Source organism: Lithobates pipiens, unplaced genomic scaffold (assembly GCF_037356315.1).
Source record: "Lithobates pipiens isolate NorthernLeopardFrog02 unplaced genomic scaffold, aLitPip1_a1.2 Scaffold_30, whole genome shotgun sequence".
NCBI lineage: Eukaryota > Metazoa > Chordata > Amphibia > Anura > Ranidae > Lithobates > Lithobates pipiens.
In genome coordinates, this window is record NW_027507791.1 from 50117932 (window position 1) to 50144088 (window position 26157).

At 45.1% G+C, this 26157-nt stretch overlaps 1 protein-coding gene across 7 annotated transcripts in view; it reads left to right on the plus strand.

The window, feature by feature from the left end:
• Nucleotides 1-753: 753 nt before the first annotated feature.
• The window catches only part of LOC143942800 (NACHT, LRR and PYD domains-containing protein 3-like), a 415453-nt gene continuing 390049 nt past the window's right edge, over nt 754-26157 (plus strand). For 6 of the 7 annotated variants that reach the window (XM_077464200.1, XM_077464197.1, XM_077464199.1 and 3 more), the window contains exon 1: nt 754-776. The gene's annotated coding sequence lies outside the window, so the exon portion shown is untranslated. Of the gene's footprint in view, nt 777-13476; nt 13546-26157 lie in introns of those variants that run through there. The other variant, XM_077464198.1, reaches the window with a different exon arrangement.

Genomic DNA, 26157 nt, shown 5'->3' on the forward strand with positions numbered 1-26157 from the left:
TTTGTTTAATGATTTTTAAATGTTTGCAAAAAAACGCAAAAACGGCTCTGGTAGTGAAAAGGTTAAATAACACATGCCGGTCTGAGATTTGATAATTACGGTCACATGACACAAATAAAGATTTGTATAGTTAAAGCGGAGCTCCACCCAAATGGGGAAGGTCCCCATTAAGCATTCCTCCCCCACTACTATGCCACATTCGGCTTGTAATTTTTTTGGTGGGGTGCAGGTAGCTTGTTTTGACAGATACCTGCTCCCACTTCCGCTCAGGCCGCCTAGGTGACTACTCCTCTCTCCCTCCCTCCCTGCAATCTTCTGAGGCATGTCACAGGTCCAAGAAGATTGCCCGGCCATTAAGGAGGTGCAGCATGACTAGCGCATGCGTGGTGCAAGCTGTCATAGCCAGGTGCCCACATTTGTGATGCCGGCGCCATAGAGAGGAGAGGGAGAACTCTGCGGCGGGTGTCGGCAACTCTGCGGCGGGTGTCGGCAACTCTGCGGCGGGTGTCGGGAACTCTGCGGCGGGTGTCGGGAACTCGTGGTAATTCTCTGTGAATTGAACCTGGAGTATTATATTATCCTGACAGATGGGGGAGGGGAGCTCTACAGCAGACAATTATTGGATATCTGGGGATGATCTGCAGAGTTATTTGGTGTTTTCTGTGGAAAGTGAAACTGTTGCAGCAAATTCCTCTCCCTCCCCCCTCACAAAATACTCAATTTTGTTTTTGTGCTCAGAGATTCCAGACGTATCACAGACCGGTGTGACCGGAAAGGTGAGATTACATAGCAGATGTATGACATGGTGGGCAGCAGAAATATGCAGTGACTTTATACTATATGGCAAAACCACAAATATGTATGTAGTCTAAAACTGAGCTCTGGGGGAAGGGAAAAGGGTTCATTGTGGAGGGTCTGACCCCCGCACTGTAAGGGTTAAATGCTCATTTAGGGTCTTTGGGGGTCACAAAAATCAGATTTACTGATTTCATCCTCCTCTCCTGTAATCTCCCTTCAGGCTGTAAAACCCGTCCCTGCACCCTATTCCCCACCCGATGTTCTGGTAGTCTCAGGTCCTCTGACATCATCATGTCCAATGCAGGTCCCATAGCCTTGTATTGGATGTGAGGACACTGAGGGACAGTCCATTGATGAAGTGTAGGGGAGTAGAAGAGAGTTCTATCTGTTGGGGGTAGCAGAGGGTTGGATAAGGAAAACTCCTCTTTTTTTGCCCCCCTTGACCTAAATGATCATTTACCCCCTTGCAGTGCGGGGCAATCCCACTACGAGGAACATTTCTCTTATCACCAGAGATGGGATTTAATGATCTGATATCAATAGAAATTATTATCAGTAGATTGGAATACATGTTACTATAAATCGGGGGAGGGGATGAGTGTAACCACTTTCCTCCGAAATACGGCTACAGCGCGGCTTCCAGTGCTGGAAGGGGGTCCATAGATGTCCTCCTGTGATCGCCCTGATCATGCCCCCCCCCGTGTACTCTGAGGTGGTTCAGTCCTTCCGACTCTGCTGACCACAGATCAGAGGAAAGGGCCAATCACAGCAACCCTTTCCCACATGATCAGATGTCAGCCAATGATAGCTGATCATGGATGTAAACAGAAGCCGGGTATCAGATTTTTTTCGCCTTACACTGACAGAAGAAAGCTGGTAAACAGCTTCTGTTACAGGGACATCGGTCCCAACATCTGCCCACCAGTGCTGCTAATCAGTGCCCACCAGTGCTGCTAATCAGTGCCCACCAGTGCCACCTATCAGTGCTGCCCATAAGTGCCACCTCTCAGGGTCCCTCAGTGCCACCTCATCAGTGCCACCTTATCAGTGCCCCCTCACAAGATCCTTCAGTGCCACCTTATCAGTGCCCATCAGTGCTACCTCATCAGTGCCACCTTCTCACTACCCATCAGTGCCACCTTATCAGTGCCCCCTCACAAGATCCTTCAGTGCCACTTTATCACTGCCCAACAGTGCCACCTTATTGCCACCCCATCAGTGTCACCTTATCACTGCCTATCAGTGGCAACTTATCAGTGCCACCTATTAGTGCCCAGCAGTGCTGCCTCATCAAAGCACATCAATGAAGGAGAAACATTTCTTGTTTCCTACATTTTATAACAAACTATGAAAAAATTTTTTTTTACCCAAGGCGTCTTTCAGGACAGCACCTGAGAGATAGCGACTCCTCCCTCCTCGTTAGGAAACACCTTCTTCCTCCAGACTTTAAAGGGAGGCACCTCCCTACCACAGCTCAGTTATTGTGTTTCCTCCGGCCCGGAGGGAACATCTTTTGGGAGGGAGTCAGATCTCTTGGGTGTTCCTGAGGGACAAGGCTTCCTTCCCTTTTTTTCCTCCTTTAAGGGACCCGCTGTCCTCCCGACCTACCCAGGCCTCGGCAGCAGTAGCAAGCGGGCTCCTCTTTCCCCTCTTGGTGCTCGGAGAGAGCCGAAGATTCGGTGGCCCTCACGTCCATAGGCGCGGCGGCACGCGTGTGCCGCTGCCATGTTTTTTTTTTTCGGCGGTCGCGCCGGAAATGACAGAGCGGGTCACTGGGTCAGCTGAAACATTGTTTCCGGCGTGGATGCAGGGGGGAGGAGGGAGGACAGGAGCTGGTGCCTATTTCCGCTTCCGGTCCGGTGCAGATGCATTATGGGAGTCCGGAGGCGGCGTGTAGCCACAAGTGGAACTCTGCACACCTGTTATGGAAGATTCAGCGTCTGCAGCGGTGGGGACAGGCACAGGCTCCAGCAAAGCCCAGGTAGGAGGCAGCAGTTAAAGTCTGCCTTTTTTCTCCTATTTCCTGGCGTTTGGTCTCTCTCTTTTTTTTTTTCCCCCCTGGTAGCAAGGGGCCTGTCTTGGCACTAGAGGCTGACTGGTTTCTTCTCAGTGCACCTGTGTGGTGATCCCTATCAAGGCTGAGACTGGGTCTCACTAGGGGTTCCCTGTTTTTTTTCCCTTTTTTTTGTCTTTTTATTCATAGGCTAAGAGCTCTGACCCAAAGAAGACATGTCCTTCTTGCAGGGCCAAGCTGGGAGAAATTTGGAAGAAAACCCTCTTTAGTTAAGGAGGAATCAGCCTCTGTATATGAGGATCTGGTTGCCTCTGTAAAGAAGGAGCTATACGCCACGATTCAGAATTTTCATGACTCACTAGTAAACCCGGCTGCTAGTCAGCCTTCCACTTCAGAGTCTTCCCAGGGATCTTTCTCTATCCCGGTATTGGAATCTCTGCCTAAAGACCCTTCAGATAGGGAAAAGCAGTCCACTGCTCTTTCCGTTAAAGATTCGGAAGAGGAGTTGGAGGAGTCTGAGGTAGCCCCCTCTAAATTCAAACTGTCCCTTGAAGAGGTAGATGGGCTCCTTAAAGCCATTCATGCTACGCTTAGCTTAAGTGAGGAGAGAAAGGAATTATCACTCCATGACCACATGTATGCTGGGTTGGATGAGCCAAAGGGCCGAACGTTCCCAGTTCATCCGGTCATCTCTGAGGCCATTAGGAAAGAATGGCAGGATCCAGAGAAAAAGCCCTTTTCCTCCAAAGCCCACAAAAGGCATTTTCCTTTTGAGGAGGTCCCTGCAGCAGTTTGGAGCAAGGTGCCCAGACTGGATGTCGCCTTCTCCCAGGTCTCAAGGTCCACAGATCTGTCCTTTGAAGACATGGGAGTTTTGAAGGATCCGATGGACAAACGTATGGATCTTTTGCTCAAGAGATCATGGCAATCAGTTATGAGCAATTTAAAACCAGCAATGGCCACAACGTGTGTAGCCAGAAATTTAGAATACTGGATCAACCAGTTAAAGTCGCATATAGCTGCAGATTCCCCCAAACAGGAAATCTTAGATTCTTTTCCTACCCTGACTGCGGCAGTTGCGTATATTGCAGATGCCTCAGCTGAGGCAATTAAGATGTCAGCCAGGTCAGCAGCTCTAACTATTGCTGCAAGAAGAGCCTTATGGCTTAAAACCTGGCCCGGTGATTCGGCATCAAAGAACAAGCTGTGTGGGTTACCCTTTTCGGGTGACCTTCCCTTCGGCCCTGACCTCGATAATATTCTTGACAGGACAGCCGGTTATTCCTTATTTAGACGATCTTCTGTTTTTCGCCCCATCCAGCGAGGAATTGCAGATCAATCTAGGCAAAGCTCGCAGCCATCTGGAGGCTCTGGGGTGGATTTTGAACCTCCAAAAGTCGTCCCTAAACCCATCCCAGGTGATTCGGTTTTTAGGGTATCTAATAAATTTGGTGGATCAAAAAATCTTCCTTCCCTTAGACAAAAAGGACAGGATTTCCGGTGCAGTGTCTTTACTGCAGACCAGCCAAAATCTGACAGTAAGACAGGTTATGTCAGCTTTGGGGGTTTTAACCTCAAAAATGCCGGCAGTCCAGTGGGCAAGAATGCATTTCAGGTGTCTGCAGGCTTTTCTTCTAAAATCTTGGGATCACACAGTGACATCCTTAGAGGCAGAGCTAAGAGTGCCAACCCAGGTAAAAAGGTCCCTATGGTGGTGGAAAAGACAGGATGTCTTATCAGAGGGGTTAGTATGGGCTTTTCCGGTCAAGAAAAGACTAACAACCGATGCCAGTTCCTGGGGGTGGGGAGCCCACCTAGGAACACGTTTTACTCAGGGATCCTGGGCCAAAGAGGAGGCAGTAAGGTCCTCAAACTGGAGGGAGCTCAAGGCAATTGCCTTGGTTCTGGAATTGTTTGTTCAGGAGCTTCAGTCCCATCACGTTCAGGTCCTAACAGACAATACCACGGCGGTGGCTTATTTAAACAGGCAGGGGGGTACAAGAAGCAGGTCTATTCAAGTACTGGCCATGGAGATCCTTCAGTGGGCGGAAAAGCATTTGTTGTCTCTATCAGCAGTCCACCTAAAAGGGGATCTAAACAGGTTAGCGGACTTCCTAAGCAAAAACCCTATTCGGGAAGCGGAATGGTCTCTAATCCCGGAGGTCTTCGCAATGATTGCCGGGAAATGGGGGCTACCAGAGGTGGACCTGTTCGCCTCAAAGGAGAACGCCCAGGTTCCCCAGTTCTTTTCCCTGGACGATGGGTCGCTGGGCACAGATGCGCTAGCATATCCATGGGAATTCCGTCTTTGATACGCATTCCCCCCATTTCAGTTAATCCCGTTAATTTTAAGGAAAATTCAGAAAGAAAAGGTGCCAGTTATTCTAATCACGCCTTTTCGGCCAAAGAGGGCCTGGTTTTCGACAATTCTAGGTCTGGCGATCAAACCTTGTTGGCATCTGCCCCTCAGGCACGATCTGTTGTTGCAGGGCCCAGTAAACCATCCAGGAGTGGCCAGCTTGGCCCTCACAGCCTGGTTTCTGAAAGGCAGCTCCTTAGGAGTAAGGGGTTTTCCAGCCGTTTGATCTCTACCCTTTTGGCAAGTAGGAAAATGGTTACAGGGGCCATTTATTCTAAGGTTTGGAAGCATTATAAAACATGGTGTTTTTCAGCCGCCCAGGTGCCAGGGAGCCTTGTCTCCATCTTGGAGTTTTTACAAGATGGAGCAGACAAGGGACTAGCATTTAGTACCATGAAGGTGCAGGTAGCAGCGCTGACAGTGTTCTTAGAAAGATCTGTGGCCCCAGATCCGCTGGTGATCAGATTCTTTAGAACCCTTAGCCCACGTACACACGGTCGGAGATTTTGCCAACCAAATCCGTCGGATTTTGCCCGTCGGAGTTAGTCCGACAGATTGTGTCCTAAACTGTTGCATACACAAGGTCGGGCCAAGTTGGCGAAAATTCCGATCTTTCAGAACGTGATGACGTAATTTCGTTACGATTGGACTACATTCAGACTAGTAGCCAATAGCTTTGATGTAGGAATTTGATCGGAGCATGCGTGGCACTTGGTCCGATGAAAATGCTCTACACATGATCGGATTAGGTCCGTCCAGCCAAGTTGGTCGGGAAATCTTTCCAACATGTTGGAAAATTGGGTCGAACGGAGATTCGGACGGAATCAGTCCGATGCAGACCACACACAGTCGGATTATCTGACGACACGGTCCGATAAGACGCATTCTGACAGATTCTCCGACCGTGTGTACAAGGGCTTAGAAGGTCTAGGCCAGCCCCTATTAAGGTTTTTCCTAGATGGGATTTGTCGGTAGACCTACAGTCTCTAACAAAGGGTCCTTTTGAGCCCCTTAGGTTTCTCACATTAAAGACCGTTTTTCTGATTGCCATTGTCTCTGAACGCAGGATCAGTGAGCTAAATGCTCTGTCAGTTAAAGAACCATATCTATTTTTCCTGACAGAGTTTTTCTTAGAACAGATGCAAAGTTCTTACCGAAGGTAGCTTCAGTTCAGAACCGTATACAGGACATAGTACTTCCAACCTTTTGCGTTAACCCCAAAGGAGATAAGGATACTCTTTTCCACATGTTGGACGTCAGGAGGACTCTGTTGAGTTATCTAGAAAGGACGGAGTCCTTCAGACGTTCAGATTCACTGTTTGTACTTTTCTCAGGAAGTAAAAAGGGTTTCCAGGCTTCTAAAGTTACTTTAGCTAGATTGCTGAAATTATCTATCTCGGAGGCATATTCCCAGGCAGGATTATCCCCTCCAGCAGGGATTTGTGCACACTCAACCAGGGCTCTGGCGTCTACATGGGCAGAGAGAGCTGGTGCCACCCCTAAACAGATCTGCAAGGCGGCGACATGGTCAAGTTTTCACACATTTGTGAAACATTATAGACTGGACCTCACTTCGGCCAGCGATCAAGCGTTTGGCAGAAAGGTCCTGCAAGCTGTTGTCCCGCCCTAAGGGGTAAGTCTCTGTTATCCTCTCAGATGCTGTCCTGAAAGACGCCTTGGGAAAGACAAAGTTAGACTTACCGGTAACTTGTTTTCCAGAAGTCTTTCAGGACAGCAACATCCCGCCCTATGGTACTGTATTATGCTACGCTGTGACTAACGTATATGTTTATGTGTTCCAGCCGGGGCCGGAGGTTCTCTTCTACAACTGAGGTGTGGTAGGGAGGTGCCTCCCTTTAAAGTCTGGAGGAAGAAGGTGTTTCCTAACGAGGAGGGAGGAGTCGCTATCTCTCAGATGCTGTCCTGAAAGACTTCTGGAAAACAAGTTACCGGTAAGTCTAACTTGGTCTTTCTTTCAAAATGTTCCGTTTTTTTGTTTCTTTAGCAAAAAATTTAAAACCGCAGTGGTGATTAAATACCACCAAAGAGGCTGTACAGACCGCACAGGGCCCACTATTGTTGATGGGCAATTGTAATGCGGTGTCAGATGGGGCTCTGGACAGACATGGATGTGTGTCTGACTCGTGCCACACGCTCTCCTCATGGCTGGAAAGCTTTGCTCTTACTGACTGGTGGCCTCAAAACTATTCTGGAGTCGGAGAGTACTCCTGTCACTCGGAGACTCTTAGGACACTAACCAGAATCCACCTACTGCTATCCTCCATAGATGGTCTTCTGATTGTAGCCGGTCAGGTATCTTCCAAGTAGACATGTGCATTCGTTTTCGTCCGAATGCATTTTCGTCCGAATTTCAGCTATTTTCGTTTTCGTTTTGACAAACGATAACGAAAGCACAAAATCCGAAAAACGAAAGATCCGACATAAATAAATGCTTTATTTTCGTTTTCATTGTTACAACAGTTCAATATAGAATAGGAGATTCGACATGACTCTGACAACAATCTGTGTCTATAGAACCTGTGGTCGAATGTGCCTAACCTTACCTCTATTAGTCCAAGATTATATAGAGAAAATATTCGACAGAGAAAAAAGATTTGACAGAGAGAAAAGATTCTGCAAGTTACTGTGCTAAAAAGTGTTTGGGGACCCGGGTCCTGCCCCAGGGGACATGTATCAATGCAAAAATTTTTTTTAAAACGGCCGTTTTTTCGGGAGCAGTGATTTTAATAATGATTAAAGTGAAACAATAAAAGTGTAATATTCCTTTAAATTTCGTAGGGGGGGGGGGGTTGTCTATAGTATGCCTTTGAAGGGGCGCATGTTTCCCGTGCTTAGAACTGTCCTTGCACAAAGTGTCATTTATGCAGGAAAAAAAGTCCTTTAAAATCACTCGCAGCTATTATGAATTGTCGGCTCCGTAATACAGAGAACACTCATTGAAAGTCATTGATAAAAAAATAAATAAATAAATAAATAAAAAAAGCGTGGGGGTCCCCCAAATTCAATTACCAGGCCCTTCAGGTCTGGTATGGATATTAAGGGGAACCCTGCCTCAAATTTAAGAAAAAATTTGACGTGGGGTTCCCCCTAAATATCCATAACCAGACCCTTCAGGTCTGGTATGGATATTAAGGGGAACCCCGCATCAAATTAAAAAAAAAATTGACGTGGGGTTCCCCCTAAAAATCCATACCAGACCCTTTACCCGAGCACGCAACCTGGCAGGCCGCAGGAAAAGAGGGGGGGGACGAGAGAGCGGCCCCCCTCCCTCCTGAACCGTACCAGGCCACATGCCCTCAACATTGGGAGGATGCTTTGGGGGTCTGTGACCCCTCAAAGCACCTTGTCCCCATGTTGATGAGGACAAGGGCCTCATCCCCACAACCCTGGCCGGTGGTTGTGGAGGTCTGCGGGCGGGGGGCTTATCAGAATCTGGAAGCCCCCTTTAACAAGGGGACCCCCAGATCCCGCCCCCCCCCCTGTTTGAAATGGTAAGGGGGTACAAAAGTACCCCTACCATTTCACAAAGAAAGTGTAAAAAATGGTTAAATAAAACAAACACACTTTTGAAAAATTCCTTTATTAAAAATAAAAAAAAGATTCCAGCGGCGGTAATCCACTCTTGCTATCCAGCGACGGACGGTCATCTCTCCAGCGATGGCTCATCTCATCCAGCGCAGCGAATCCTCCATCCTTCTTCTGTCTCCGTGGAGGAGACACTGCAGGCATTCCGGCGGCTGACGTTTCTTATATACGGAGGGCGGGGCCACCCGTCACCTGACCCCGCCCCCCTCTGACGCAAGGGGAACCCCGGGGTTCCCTGTGACGTATGGGTGACCCCGCACCCCTCTGATGTAACACAGGCAGGTTTCCGTTACATCAGAGGGGGGCGGGGTCACCCATACGTCACGGGGAACCCCGGGTTTCCCCTTGCATCAGAGGGGGGCGGGGTCAGGTGACGGGTGGCCCCGCCCTCCGTATATAAGAAGCGTCAGCCGCCGGAATGCCTGCAGTGTCTCCTCCACGGAGACAGAAGGATGGAGGATTCGCTGCGCTGGATGAGATGAGCCATCGCTGGAGAGATGACCGTCCGTCGCTGGATAGCAAGAGTGGATTACCGCCGCTGGAATCTTTTTTTTTTATTTTTTTATTTTTAATAAAGGAATTTTTCAAAAGTGTGTTTGTTTTATTTAACCATTTTTTACACTTTCTTTGTGAAATGGTAGGGGTACTTTTGTACCCCCTTACCATTTCAAACAGGGGGGGGGCGGGATCTGGGGGTCCCCTTTTTAAAGGGGGCTTCCAGATTCTGATAAGCCCCCCCGCCCGCAGACCTCCACAACCACCGGCCAGGGTTGTGGGGATGAGGCCCTTGTCCTCATCAACATCGGGACAAGGTGCTTTGAGGGGTCATAGACCACCAAAGCATCCTCCTAATGTTGAGGGCATGTGGCCTGGTATGGTTCAGGAGGGAGGGGGGGCTGCTCTCTCGTCCCCCCCTCTTTTCCTGCGGCCTGCCAGGTTGCGTGCTCGGATAAAGGGTCTGGGATGGATTTTTAGGGGGAACCCCACGTCAAATTTTTTCTTAAATTTGAGGCAGGGTTCCCCTTAATATCCATACCAGACCTGAAGGGCCTGGTAATTGAATTTGGGGGACCCCCGCGCTTTTTTATTTATTTATTTATTTATTTTTTTATCAATGACTTTCAATGAGTGTTCTCTGTATTACGGAGCTGACAATTCATAATAGCTGCGAGTGATTTTAAAGGACTTTTTTTCCTGCATAAATGACACTTTGTGCTGGGACAGTTCTAAGCACCAGAAACATGCGCCCCTTCACAGGCATACTATAGACAACCCCCCCCCCCTACGAAATTTAAAGGAATATTACACTTTTATTGTTTCACTTTAATCATTATTAAAATAACTGCTCCCGAAAAAACGGCTGTTTTTAAAACTTTTTTTTGCATTGATACGTCCCCTGGGGCAGGACCCGGGTCCCCAAACACTTTTTAGGACAGTAACTTGCAAATTAGCCTTTAAAATTAGCACTTTAGATTTTGAACGTTGGAGTCCCATAGACTTTAATAGTGTTCTAAAGTATGCTATATAGTTAGCTCCGTCGAATCTTCTTTATACATTCGACAGACGCCATAAGCCTTCCAAGACAGATTCGACCGTAATTCATGTGGATTTTCGGACTAATGCAATTTTTGAACGAAAAACGAAATAAATAAAAACGAATTTCGGGAGTAACTAAATAAATTAAGTTTTCGGACGAAAACGAAATTCCGAAACAAAATATTTTACTCTGCACATGTCTACTTCCAAGAGCCATATCAGACCACTCTGAGGTCATAATAGATTTAAATATCCCTACTGGGAGAAGACAATGGCGTATGAATACACAATGGCTACAGGAGGAATACCTGACCCCGAAATGCAAATCGGCTATAAGTCATTATTGGAGAGAGAATGGAGGCAAAACCACAATACATAATCAGTGGGAGGCCTTTAAAGTGGTTGTAAACTCTTACAAACCACTTTGACCTACAGGTAAGCCTAGATTAAGGCTTACCTGTAGGTCCAAGAAATATCTCCCAAACCTATACGGTTTAGGAGATATTTGCCCGAAGACAGGCATTGTACACTGAACGTGGCATTGTCGATGATGAAGATGGTGCGCGTCTCGGCTCTCGTGCGCATGCGCGGGAGTGACATCATCGCGGCTTCGCCGAATGACAGCGGCGGAGCTGCGAGACCCCACCGAGAAGATGGATGCATCGGACTACAGGGGACAGCGGTGACTTCGCTGGCTTCTGTGTCAGGTAAGTGACACATAATGGGCTACTATGCTTTGCCTTTGCAGGGAATGAAAGAGGAAGTAAACTCATCAGGGTTTACTTCCTCTTTAAAGCAGCAATGAGGGGAGTGTTCACTAAAGAGACGAGGGATTCCTCCAAGGCCTTGAACTCTGACATGAAACATGTATGTAGCGGATTACATTTGGGATCAAATGTCTCACGCATTGTAAATTTAGTTTTTGGTCTCAGAACAATAAAGGTTCTGAGGGTCAATTATGTAGGTTAGGCCTTGACACCAGTCTGGCCAGGCTGTGTTTGGAAGTTCTGCCTGGTCATGTGAACGGTGAGGTGCACAGGACAGGCCATAACCAGGTCTGGTTCGATGTTTAGGTATCTGCCTTCTCTGAGCCAATCAGTGGGAGTGGCGGGGCCCACTGAGGAGTCTGGGAAGGGGTACCCAAGGGGGTGTGGGTCATGTGTTAGGGGTTCTGAGGTGTTTGCTAGACCTGTGTGGTCTGGTCTGTCTTCCAGGACCAGATAGCCCCGTGAGGGGTCCCGGTCATGGGGTGTTCGACACCCCGCAGCATGTTCCTCTCAGTGGCCCCTGATAGATCTGCCTGGTCTGGGGTAGGGATCCGTCTGTTCCCGAGTCTTGGAACTGGCTGGTCCAAGGCACAGTAACTGAGGGAGGATTCACAGTGTCCGGGTGTGCTCTCAGCTTGGAGAGACACCACAGCCCGTGGAAGTGACCGGGGGAGGACTCTTCGGAGGAGGGCCGGCAAGTGGCATCCTGAGAAGTGCCTGGTTACTGAGTTGGGAAGGACATTGACGAGTCCACGCTTTTCCAGTACCATTGAGGAAGCGTTCCAGGTACTGTGGAAAAAGGTTCCTGTTCATCCTTAGTTGATTGTTCAAGTTTTGAGTCAACGTGCTGACTGCCACGATCTCTGGCTAGAGATCTGTTCAGCTTTGAAGTGCCCAGTGGCTACTCTCTGGGTGGAAATAGAGACTTTGCTAGACCTGCAGTTCAAGGTGCCTGAGTTCTTCACCCGTGCCCTCTGTTCCCTAAGAGACTGTGTTATTTGAAAGTTCTACTGCAAAACAAACTTTTTTAAAAGGACTTCATCTGTGTCAGTGTACAAGTCGTTGGGTATCAACCCTGGGAACCCCTAGACGAGGAGGAGCAGGCCGAGAAAAGGTAACTGGTAAGCCCATCAAGTCAAGGCCGCCCCCTGAAACAGGTTATGGCCGCTACATGTAGAACTAAATACCACTGTTGCTGAGCAGAAGTATATTCAAGACCAATCCCCTAATACTTATCAATCTTGGCAGGACCCGATGAGACAGTATAGGCTACTTCTAACTGAATGCAATACAAAAAAATAACTACATCAAACCAGATCCCTCTCTGAATTTGGTAATAGAAGCGGTCGCTTATTAGCCCTTGTACAGACGGTCGGACATTTCGACAACAAAATCCATCTGATTTTGTCAGATGGATTTTGTCCGAAACTGGTGTTGCATACACACGGTCGGACAAAGTTGTCGGAGAATCCGATCGTTCGTAACGTGATGACGTTATTTCATTACAACGGGACTACGTTCAGGCTAGTAGCCAATAGCTTTGGTCTAGGAATTGGATCTGAGCATGCGTGGCACTTTGTCCGATCCGAATTCTCTACAAACAATCGGACAAAGTCCGATCGGATCATGTTGTCGAACATTTTTATAGCCCAGCTCTAAAACTTTGTCGGTTGGATATTCCGACGGAAACAGTCAGATGGAGCCCACACACAGTCAGATTATCCGACAACACAGTCTGATCGGACATTCTCAGTCGGAATGTCTGACCGTGTGTACAAGGGCTTAGCCTTTCTGGCAAAGCCCATTTTTCCCCCGACCTCCGTACTACAATTAAGACACCCACAGGGAGATGTGGTGAGAGACTCTCAGGGAATTCTACATACGTTTTTGGAGTTCTATGAAAACCTCTATCAGTCCCCGTCCAGACATAGAGATCAGGAGTTGTCCTCCTATCTGGAAAACCTGAATCTCCCTTCTCTAGACTTGGAAGAAGGTGCCGCTTTGGGACACCCCATCACACAAGAGGAAATATGTGGTGCCATTTCCTCCTTTAAGCCGGGAACGTCACCTGGATTAGATGGTTTTCTGGCTGAATGGTATCAACTACATAGAGAGAATCTGGGCATCTTTAACTGCATGTGGTGTGAACTGGCCCTAAGGAGTTTTTCAGGTGTTTTGCTTCAGGTGACAAAACGCTCAGATGTGAACAGGTGCCATTGAAATGAATGGGATTTTGCTTGTTGGGCGTTTTTACGAGCGTTTTATGAGCTGAAGACGCCCGGGTGTGAATGCAGCCTTACACCCCCAGGGTACAATACCTGTAGATGGGAGAATCTCGGTGAAAAATGAAAAAGTGAAAGTTGCTCAGTCACATTTCTTTCTCTCCCACACCCAAAATTCTCCATTTTATTGTTTGTGTTCAGGGCTTACAGATCCTATCTCCACAGAACGTTGTGACCGGAAAGGTAAGATTACATAGAACCGGACCTAATATACTGAGTAATACCGAGTGATAATACTGTGTGTTAGGATGGGGGATGGAGGGTGCAGATGTGTGATGAACGATTGTATGGAGGACGATCAGTCACTCTGTGTTCATGTCTGCCATTAATAAACTTCCATCAGATACTTTTCTTATACTTTGTATTCTTCATCTAATCTCCCCTTTAGGCCTCATGCACACCGGACGTTTTTGGACATTTTTATAGCTGCTGTTCTTGGCTTCAGATCTTTTTTTTACAGCCAATACACTCCGCATCATGTCCTATGTGTCCCATGTAATCCTATGTGTCCTGTGTTGCCCCATGTGTCCTGTGTTGCCCCATGTGTCCCGTGTTGCCCCATGTGTCCATACACACATAGTCTGTTATCAACTGTTTATGGCTGTAAAACCCCCCAAAACTAGTGGGTTCTGGGGAGGAGTTTTTCAGCTGCAGCAACATCAAAAAACACTTGTAAATGCTCAAAAATGTGGCTCACCAGTGTTTGACATTTTTGATCCATTTAAAAAAAAAAACTACTCGCATTTTTATAACCTTATATTAAAGAGGAAGTAAACCCTGATGAGTTTACTTCCTCTTTTATTCCCTGCAAAGGCAAAGCATAATGGACTACTATGCATCGCATCGCATCACATCGCATAGTAGTCCATTATGTGTCACTTACCTGACACAGGAGCCAGCGAAGTCACCGCTGTCCCCTGTAGTCCGGCGCATCCATCTTCTCGGTGGGGTCTCGCTGCTCCGCCGCTGTCATTCGGCGAAGCCACGATGACGTCACTCGCGCACGGGAGCCGACACGGGCGGAATCTTCGTCGTTGACCGTGTAGGTTTAGGAGATATTTCTTGGACCTACAGGTAAGCCTTAATCTAGGCTTACCTGTAGGTCAAAGTGTGTTGTAAGGGTTTACAACCACTTTAAGGTCCAGTGTGCATGAGACCTTATAGTAATTTCTAGACAGTTAAGTTTAGAAGCATTTTTTTTTGGGGAAAGCAAAAAAAAAGCGTTTAGGATGGAAAATAAAACGCTTCTAAATGCAAACACGGCTAAACACGGCATGTACACGGCATGTACACGTGGCAAAACTGAAGTTTTTAAACATCAGATACTATCTCTAAAGTTAGATCATTCAGGGGAGGTTTTAAAACGTCCTGTGTACTACATTAAAGCTGGATACACACTATCCAATTTTCTGTAGATTTTTTCCTTCAGATTTACCAAAACCATATAATATGAGATCAAACCTTAGGAGTATCAATTTGTGTGGCTCACCAGCATTTTTTTACATTTTTAATCCATTAAAAAGAAACAAAAAAGCTACTGGCGTTTTTATAATGTTATATTAACATCCAGTGTGCATGAGGCTTTAGGCTCCATGTACACTGGAGCTCATAAACTGAAGTTTTTTGGAGTTTGGGCTTTTTTTTAAAAGGCTACAAACTCCACTCTATGTTTTCCTATGTGTCCATGCACACATGAATGTTGTTGGACGTTTATCAGCAGTGGAGTTTAATCGTAAAATCGGATTCAAGAGCAGTATTGGAAACGCCAAACACCAGTAAAAGGTGTTAAACGAGGGTTAACACTGTAAAAAGAGCATTAAGCCGCATTTGGCGTTTCTCTGCCTCGCTTCAAAATCAATGGTTCCCTATGGGAACCCATTGATTTGAATAGAAGTCGCACCAGAAGTCGGATCATGATGATCCGACTTGCGGTGCGACTTCTGTGCTGAGGATGAAGGGGAACCCCTCCAAAATTAAACATTAAATTTGGTGTGGGGTTCCCCCCTACAGTCTGGTATGGATTTTAAGGGAAACCCTCTTCGCCGAAAAAACAGCATTGGGTCCCCCAAAAAATTCATGCCAGACCCTTATCCGAGCAAGCAGCCCAGCCAGTCAGAAAAGGGGGTGGGGAGGAATGAGCGCTCCCCCTCCTGAACCGTACCAGGCCACATGCCCTCAACATGGGGGTAGGTGCTTCAGGGCACCTTGTCCCCATGTTGATGAGGACAAGGGCCCTTCCCGACAACCCTGGCCGTTGGTTGTCGGGGTCTGCGGGTGGGGGGCTTATTGGAATCTGGGAGCCCCCTTTAATAAAGGGGCCCCAAGGCCCCCCACCCCATGTGAATGAGTATGGGGGACATTGTACCCCTACCCATTCACCTTGAAAAAAGTGTCAAAAATAAAACACATTACACAGGTTTTTAAAGTAATTTATTAGGCAGCTCCGGGGGTCTCTTGCTACTTTGGGGTTACTGTTACTAGCGGTGGCCCAGTCTTCTTCATCGTCTTCTTCCTTGTGCTTTTCTTCCAATGTTGACATGATGCTCTCTCCCGCTGTAATGCCCCACGCCAATATAAGTCGTTGTGCACTGCGCACACTGCATTACAGCGGGGGAGAGCGCCGTGTCAACATTGGAAGAAGACGATGGAAAAGACCAGGCCACCACTGGTAAAAGAGCAGAAGATAGTCCGACAGAAGAACCGGAGAAGAGGCTGGGGAACGCAGAGAAGGAAGAGACCCCCAAGGTCGCAAGAGACCCCTGGAGCTGCCTAATAAATTACTTTAAAAACCTGTGTAGTGTACTTTTATTTTTGACCCTTTTTTCCAGGTAAATGGGTAGGGGTACAATGTAACCCATACTCATTCACTTGGGGTGGGGGGGGGGGCGAGATCTGGAGGATAAAGGGGGCTCCCAAATTCTGATAAGCCCGCAGACCCCGACAACCAACGGCCAAGGTTGTTGGGAAGGGCCCTTGTCCTCATCAACATAGGGACAAGGTGCCCTGAAGCACCTACCTTAGGAGTTTCAATTTATGTGCAATCAGGCCAGCCCTTGCACTACATGGTTTTGGTAAATCTAAAGGAAATCTGACAACAAAAGTTTTATAGTGTATATAAGCCTTAAAAAAAATAGAAAAAATACCAGCGCACTAGGGGCAAAAAATATAAAATCTAAAATATATCTGTTTGCTGCAACCCAATATAGAAATATCACTATGTGAGTCAATCTAATTAATATATACGTATAATGGAGGTTGTGCTAACTTTTGTTTGCTATGATGGTATCTTATTTCCAAGGGCAAATTACATAAAATACACTGATATCACTACCAGATAAACCACCACTTTTTTTGCAGGTGATAAAATTAGGAAAGAAAAAACAATATATATAAATGTGTCTGTGGAGGCACCACTGCAGTTTGTGTCTGTTAACCAGACTCCTGACTCCTGCACACCGGTGTCACCAAACACAACCTATCTTACTCAGACTACAAACAACTAAAGTGTTCCAAACCCAATGATCATATTATAATTTATATGCAAAACCTGTGAAAAAAACATCCACAATAAATAAATAATTTCAATAGCGTGAAAAATGTGTGAAAAAAAACCTACTGCTGTTTACTCTATAACATAAACAGTATATGCCACAATAGGCTCCAATGTACCATCAATGTTACAAGTGCTTAAAATATCTCCTGTAGAAAAAATTACAAGTGCTTAAATATCTCCTATGGGAAAAAATGCTGCGTGCATATGATACATAAATCTAAACAGTCTCTTCAGTGCTTAGGAATTTCCTGATAATGCTTCTATTTCCACCCAAAGTGTCAACTAGTAGAGACAAAGACCAAGTGCTTCACCACCACTGGAAAGATTGGCCACTCACCAGACCTAGTCTGTGTTATCGCCTTTGGTTCATTTAAGGATAACCATTCCTTCACTGGTCACATCAGTGGTTTCTCCCCAAGGAAAGTACTAATATGGCTCAAAAAGACATGGAAAGGACCATCGTAGTGTAGCAAGCAAATGCAAATTTATTTAAAATAGTGTTTAAAATCAATCAGATGTGCACTCACATGGACCAGTGCCCCAGCCGGCACTAAGCTTGTCCAGCAATGTACGTGGATGTGGGAAGCAAATTCTACCTCACCCTCCATTCACAACCTTCAGTGGTGTCCCATGGATACACGAATCTCTCTCCCAACTCGCGGGGTTCAAACAGCCGCTACGCATTTTGCAAATCGGTAACTGCGTCTTCAGGTGGCTGTCATTACACTCCGCTCCCCCTCTTTTATAATGCCCAATTCTTAATTGGTAATGTGTCACTCCCATCTATTCCGCCAATAAACTGGAAGTGGCTTCCCGGAAGTCATCACTGACCGGAAGTGCGCAACCGGATGTCCCCGTTCGGCCATTTTGCATGCTGTACTTCCGGCCACAGAGTGTCACCGGAAGTTTCGGATCGGCCATCTTTACTCCTGCAAACCTATACTTGTACCGGCAGACCTTCAAATTCCCTCCCCACAACTTTCCATATATAAAATAACTAAATTAACCCCACATACATGGCTGGACAGCCTTCACATTAATAGTCAAATCATTTCAGTCTTTTCACCCACTGGTTAACAACGGATATTGAAGAGCTCTTAAAAATATGTATCAGATATATATAAAATGCTATTACAGTTCACAATTTCACATATAGTAATTCACCAAAATTATACATTTCTTATTACTTATGCCCCTAAAATAAAAATGGAAATAAAGAAATAGAAATAAATAAAATAAAAAATAAAAATATAAAATAAAAATAATAAAAATGAAAATAAATAAAATAAAAATAAAAACCCCAAGCCATAAATCAATAATCTTCCAAAAAACAATTAATGTCTAATTCCACGTTCATTTCCCAGGGCCTCATTGAGTTTAATTTAAAAATCCAGTAAGTTTCATTTTATGAAATTTCCCTACGCATATTACTATTTCTCCAACTTTGTTCAATTTTATCTATTGCATAATAGAGACAATTTCTTAGGGGGTTCAGGCACGTTCTTTACAACCATATCTCTTACTCTCTTTGCTCTCATATATATAAATATTGGTTTCCTAGGTAGTATTGTCCCTAGGTGCTAGTCATTGCAAATTATAGGCCAATTTTTCAATATAATCCTTTCTAGTTCCTTGTACTGGCTATTAAAGCCTGTAATGAAAGTTATTTTGATTTCTTTGTTGGGTGTCTTTCTACTCATCAATAATTGTTCTCTATCTAGTCTTCCTACTTTGTCCCTAATGTGATCCAACTCATTCCTTAGATAACCCTTTTCTACGAAACTCTCAATTAATACTTCTGTTTGTTTGTAATAGTCCGTAATTAAATTACAATTACGTTTTATTCTTATAAATTGCCCCTTCGGGATTGCCCTTTTCCATTGCGGATGGTGACAACTATTATACAGTATATACCCGTTCCTGTCTGTTTCTTTGAAATATGTTCTGGTGTTTAGTCTATTACCATTTTTTTTTCCAATTCTATCTTTATTTTCAATTATTATAAAGCATTACACATAATTAAACAATTTTCAAACATATATATTACATACATAATAATCACATTTATTATTTTATTTCCTCTTCCCTCCCTCCCAAAAAAAAAAAAAAAAACACAACAGAGAGGAGGAAAGGGGGAAAATGTACATCTAACCTCCCCCCTCCCCCACTTCTCTCTCCTCTCTCCTCCACAGATCCCTCCCTCCCCTTTTTTCCCTCCCAGTTCCTTAATTTTTTACCAATTTCCTGTGTTGTCTCCAGGGAGTCCAGACCAGGAGGCACCTTTCATATATATCTGATTCTTGTGCTAAGAGTATCTCCATTCTCTCTATATTATCCATTTCTAAAGCCCATTCATTTATCGTAGGAGACTGGGTTGATCGCCAGTGCCGTGGTATCACAGTTCTTGCCGCCGTCAACCAGTATCCTAAAAGATTCTTTTTAACATTTTTATAGGTTCTTGGTAACATAGAGAGAAGGGTGATTTGTGGTGTATTTGGGATTACCTCCCCAGTGACTGTTGTATATAATTGCATAAGCTTTTCCCAAAATCTAAAAATTAGGGGGCATTCCCACCAAATGTGGAGCAATGTGCCCTTATTTCTATGGCACCGCCAGCATATATCTGATTTTTCTGGGTATATGCGGTGGAGTGTCACTGGACTCCAGTACCATCTTGAGAGCAATTTGTAATTCGTCTCTTGTGCTTTGATCGACGGTGATAAACAGTGAGAGAAATTAAATGCCTTCTCCCATTCCCCAACCTCAATTTGAGCGTTGATCTCATTGGCCCATTTATTTATATATTCTGGGGGCTCCGGATGATTTTTAATAATAAACATCTTATACAGTACTGATATAACATGATTTGGTTTTTGATCTTGTGTCAGAATAGTTTCAAGTTGTGTTAAATCTCTACCCAGAGACTTACTTGAATGAATTGTACAGCAAAATGACCGCAACTGCCAAAACTCCAACATTTGCATAAGTGATGGGCGCTGTGTAGGGAATAGATTTAATAAAGACGGAATTGTCCCCTGGCATAAAATATTACTCAATCTATAATGGGATTCCCTATTCCATATAAGAAAACTTGTCCTATTTAGTGCCGGTGGAAATAAAGGGTTGCCAAATAAAGGTGTCATAGGTCCTTCATAGGAAGAAAGTTCCAATTTTATAGCTGTTTTGCCCCATATATTCAATACATGAGATGTGAGAGAAGGCATAGATTCTAACAACTCTCGATTTAAATTACTACCAGACAAATCTAACCATGGCAACACCTTTAAGTCCAATTGATTCAACCCTTGCTCTATTTTTACCCATTGTTTGGTTTCCGAACAATAGAACCAGTCCACCAGTCTAGTCAAAACAGCCGAGACGTAATAATATTATAGATCAGGTGCACCTGCACCTCCTTTCGTTTTTGGTAATGATAATAATTTCTTTTGTAGTCTTGGTTTTTTATGTCCCCAAATAAATTTTGTAAAAGCCGATTGTAAAGTGGAAAAAAAATGATCTAGGGACACCAATTGGGATAGTTTGAAAAAAATACAAAAACCGCGGTATTATATCCATTTTTTAATATATTAATCCTCCCAAACCATGAGTATTGCTTAACATCATATTTTTTTAGATCTTGTAGGGTACGTTGCAGAAGAGGAACATAGTTCATTGAGTATAAATGATTTGAATCCGGGGTGATTTTAACACCTAAGTATTTTACAGCTGCAGAGCAAATCCTAAACTTAAAATTAGCTCTCAACATTGCAACCTGTTCGGGTACGAGCGTCACATTAAGGATTTCTGATTTTGATACATTTACTTTAAAATTACTTAGTTTCCCAAACCGCTGGAATTCAGATAACACAGAGGGAATTGCAATGTGTGGATTAGTGATATAAAGTAATAGATCATCAGCAAACAAAGCCATTTTTATTTCCCTCTGCTTTATCTGTATACCAGAAATAGAAGAATTCCGTCTAATAGCCGTCGCTAAATATTCCATTACTATAAGATAGAGTAACCATTATTACCATTTTTAAATATCTCAAGGTCCAAGAAATTGACCACCTCACGATGTATTGTGGTTGTAAACCTGATCCCGTACTGGTTTTCATCTATACTCTGGATAAAGTCACCCAATTCCTCCCAACTGCCCTTCCATATCAGCAAAATGTCATCTATAAATCTTCTGTACATGACAATGTGTGGCCAACATTTTCCAAATATCTCCTCCTCCTCCCACTTATTCATGAAAATGTTGGCCACACTTGGGGCATACTTGTTCCCCATCCCCACTCCTTTTGATTGGTCTGTAGTATTTATGATCATGCCAGAAGAAATTACCTCCCATTGCCATACACAGTCCCTCCAGCATGAACCTCCTTTGCTTTAGTTTCATGCTAGAGGAATGCTTTAATGCCCATGACACCGCGGCAAGGGCATCTGTCTGTCTAATATTAGTATATAATGACTCCACGTCGATGGTGATAAGCAACGTGGAGTCATCAACTTCTACTGCTTTCAAGAGTTGGATCACGTCTTTACTATCTTTCAAAAAAGCTTGTCCCTTCCCTGCTAATGGTTGCAGGAATACATCTAGGTATTCCCCCAATCTTGAGTAGACAGACCCTATGTCACTAATTATAGGTCTTCCCGGTGGCTTTGTTCTATCTTTGTGAACCTTTGGTACCTGATAAATGACTTGAACTTTTGGTGCGTCCGGTAACAGGTTGTTTAGTATTTTATCTGCAATGCCTTTGTTTAAAAACTCTTTTAGCTTAGCCCAAAACTCTTTCTTCAATTCCTGGTAAGTTTTTTTTATTTTTATTTTTTTTTATCCGTGACTCATTTATTGAGTTCCCTCCCATAGTCCTCCTTAGTTAGCACCACCAGTCCCCCCCTTTATCCGCAGACCTTATTACTATATTTTTACGCTTTTCCAATTTCCTAATCCATTGCCACACTTTATCATTACTATTGTGTTTCTCTGGTACTACATTTTTTATTTCCTTTTCCACCATTTTTTTGAACACCTCAATGTGTTGGTTAGAGCTGGATTTGGGGTTGAACGTTATTTTTTAAGTTACTGTGTATGTAAACCGAATTCAATGGTTGCTTTTGACTTTCCCCTTTCTCTAAATAGTGTTTCTTTAAGTTGAATTTTCTAATACATTTTTGTAAATCAATAAATGCCTCAAACTGATTGAAGAGTTTATTGGGGGCATATTTAATTCCTTTGTCCAATACCAATAATTTCTCATTAGAGAACACTATATCTGTTAAATTGAATATTCCATGGCCTAACTCTCTCTCTTTTTCTTTTTGCCTCCACCTCTACATCCTCTCATTCTCGCTGGTTTTCTCTTCTCATTCCCTCCTGTGGGGCTCTGTCCCATCCTCTCCTGCTGGTTTGAAAAATGGGCATGGGGGTCTGTAGGACACCTGCCAGTGTGGATGTCCATAATTGGGGTTAAAATAACCTCTCCCTCTTCCTCTATAGCCCCCCTTCCATGGTCTAGTAAACTGGTTACCCATTGGTGGGTTGGGGGGTTTTTGCATCCCCTGTTCTACTCTAACTGGGGTATCTGAATTGTGGACACTTGTCATGGGTACAGTTGCCACTGCCCTATTTAAATTTGATCTGGGGGTTCGTGTTCTCTCATTTCTACTTTCCCCTCCTCCAGTGCCTTTTGGTTCTTCACTAACGGAAGTATTAGTAGATTGAGGTGTAGGGTCATCTTCCTGCTATTTGTACACTTTACCTGCTAGGTAATCCTTTTTGTCCCTCTGTACTTTTTTATTTTTCACTTCATTATCCAATTTCGTAAGAAAAGTCTGTAATTTTTCAGTCCGGCTTTTATAGTAACTAGTGTCCATATGTGGTGTCATATTCTCCCTAATGCTATTGATGATATTCTCTATGCTACTTAGTTTAACTCTCCTTTTGATAATCATGTTTAATAGCTTGGTTTCACACTCATTGAAAAAACTATACCATTCCATATTTAACCACTTAAGGACCAGGCCTCTTTTTCAGACTTGGTGTTTTCATGTTTAAAACTGTTTTTTTTGCTAGAAAATTACTTAGAACCCCCAAACATTTTATATTGTTTTTTTTTCTAACACCCTAGAGAATACAATGGCGGTCATTGAATTATTTTTTTTTACACCGTATTTGCGCAGCGGTCTTACAAGCGCACTTTTTTTTGAAAAAATTCACTTTTTTGAATAAAAAAATAAGACAACAGTAAAATTAGCCCAATTTTTTTTTATATTGTGAAAGATAATGGTACACCAAGTAAATTGATACCCAACATGTCACGCTTCAAAATTGCGCCCGCTCGTGGAATGGCGTCAAACTTTTAGTCTCAAAAATCTCCATAAGCGACATTTAAAAAATTCTACAGGTTGCATTTTTTTCGTTACAGAGGAGGTCTAGGGCTAGAATTATTACTCTCGCTCTACCGATCGCGGTGATACCTCACATGTGTGGTTTGACCACCGTTTTCATATGCGGGCGCTACTCACGTATGCGCCCGCTTCTGTGCGCAAGCTCGTCGTGACGGGGTGTTTTTAAAAATTTTTTATTTTTTTTCTTATTTATTTTAATTTATTTTATTTATTTTTACACTGTTTAAAAAAAAAAAAAAAAATGGATCACTTTTATTCCTATTACAAGGAATGTAATGTAGAAAAAAGCATGATAGGTCCTCTTAAATATGAGATCTGGGGTCAAAAAGTCCTCACATCTCATATTTGGGCTAAAATGCAAAAAAAAAAAAAAAAAAAAAAGAAAATCTGACATTTAAAAAAAAATATACCTTTTAAGAGGTATGGGCGGAAGTGACGTTTTGACGTCGCTTCCGCCCCCCTATGGTATAGAGACGAGTGGGGGCCATCTTAGCCTCACTTGTCTCTATGCCCAGCTAGGAAGAGGACCCGATCGCCTCCGCCGCTACCGACGGCTCTGGTAAGCGGCGGAAGGTGCGGGAGGGGGGGTGGCACCTCTCCCGCCGCCAATAGCGGTGATCTCGCGGCGAACCCGCCGCGGAGACCACCGTTATCGTACAGTTGACCGCCGCCTGAAGAGATGGATATCTCGGTTGTGGCAGCAGCTGCTGCCGTTACCGAGATATCCCTCTTCAAAAATAGGACGTACATCGTCGTGCGGCGGCCGGCAAGTGGTTAAATCATCATCTGTCAAGCCATTATTCTGTCCCAGATCCCATCTTAGCCTCCTGGGTGTGATCCCAGCACCCCTATTCCTTTCCAATGGGGTGATATCCCACTATACTCTAACCTGTTTAGCCATAGAGTTTTTTAGTTGTTTGAATCCTTGTTCTAAATTTACAGCAGTGGAATTATCAAAATTTCACACATTTTTCACACTATTGAAATTATTTATTTATTGTGGATATTTTTTTTCACAGGTTTTGCATATAAATTCTAATGTGATCATTGGGTTTGGAACACTTTAGTTGTTTGTAGTCTGAGTAAGATAGGTTGTGTTTGGTGACACCGGTGCAGGAGTCAGGGGTCTGGTTAACAGACACAAACTGCAGTGGTGCCACCACAGACACATTTATATACAGGGGCGTAACTAGAAATCACAGGGCCCCATAGCAAAATTTTGTATGGGCCCCCCCCCCACAAAAAAAAAATGAACTAATGCCAGTGAACAACAGATTACCACACTCATGTAGCACAGTACCCAGGCAAAAGCTTATATTAATTTCAACCAACAAAGTATGCAGTATACTGTATGCAGCCCCTGAAGGACACACATGCATATCCCCATCAGTACAGGCCCCCCCTCAGTGCAGACACCACCCTCAGTGCAGGACACCCCCAGCAGTGCAGACCCACCTTTCTCAGTGCAGACCCCCTCAGTAGTACCGACCCCCCAGCAGTGCAGACACCCCCTTAGTACATACACCCCACTTAGTGCAGACCCCCCATCAGTACAGACCCCCCCAGCAGTACAGACCCCCACCCAAGTGCAGACCCCCCCACCCAAGTGCAGACCCCCATCAGTACAGACACCCCCCACCTCAGTGCAGACCCCCAAGCAATGCAGACATCCCCCTTAGTACACACACCCCCATTATAGACCCCCCTCAGTGCAGGACCCTCCCAGTAGTACAGACCCCCCCAGCTTTGCAGACAACCCCCTCAGTAGTGTAGATCACCCAGCAGTGCAGGCCCTCCCTCAGTAGTGCAGGCTCCCCCTCAGTAGTGCAGGCTCCCCCTCAGTGCAGACCCCCCCTCAGTAATGCAGACCCTCCCTCAGTAGTGCAGGCTCCCCCTCAGTAGTGCAGCCCCTCCCCTCAGTAGTGCAGACCCTCCCTCAGTAGTGCAGACCCTCCCTCAGTAGTGCAGCCCCCCCCTCAGTAGTGCAGACCCCCCCCTCAGTAGTGCAGACCCCCCTCAGTAGTGCAGACCAGACCCCCCTCAGTGCAGGACCCCCTCAGTGCAGACCCCCCCCAGTAGTGCAGGCTCCCCTCAGTAGTGCAGACCCCCCTACCCTCCCTTACATACCTTACAACAGCGCTGACAGTCTCCCTATACAGCGTTGTGTGTGTTCCTCGAGGCTCGAGCGCATGCTCCTCCTTCTCTGTGGATGTAAACAGAGAGGAGGGGAGGTGGCTTAGGTCTGCGCCGCTGAGTCCCTCAGCCTGCGCTCGAGCACAGAAGGCAGAGGTGCTAGTGGTGCGGCTGTCGCTACCTGGTGTGTGTCACCCCGCTGGCGGGTGTCACCCGGTGCGGCCCGCACCCGCTTAGCAACAATACTCACTGGGCCCTAGATCAGCTGCGGGCCCCATAGCGGTAGTTCCTCCACATATATATATATATATATATATATTGTGATATTGGGGTGATTAGCTCAATTGGTAGATGCATTTTTTAGTCCACATCAGGCAGGCGTTGATGGTTAAGGGCCTGGTAGCCCACGTTTATTAGAAGAAAACAAAATATTAGTCCATCCAGTAATCCCACGCAGGGGTCCAAGCTTAAATTAAATACAGCAAAATCCAAACGAAAATGCTAGCCCACCTGGCTACTCTTCAGCAGTAGTGCTGCTATAGGTACTTGCGCCGTCCGACAAACTGCTTGGACGCACACAGCTTCAAACCCTTCAACAACAGCACACGGCTCCTTGGACGCACACAGCTTCAAACCCTTCAACAACAGCACACGGCTCCTTGGACGCACACAGCTTCAAGCAGCAAGCTGCTCAC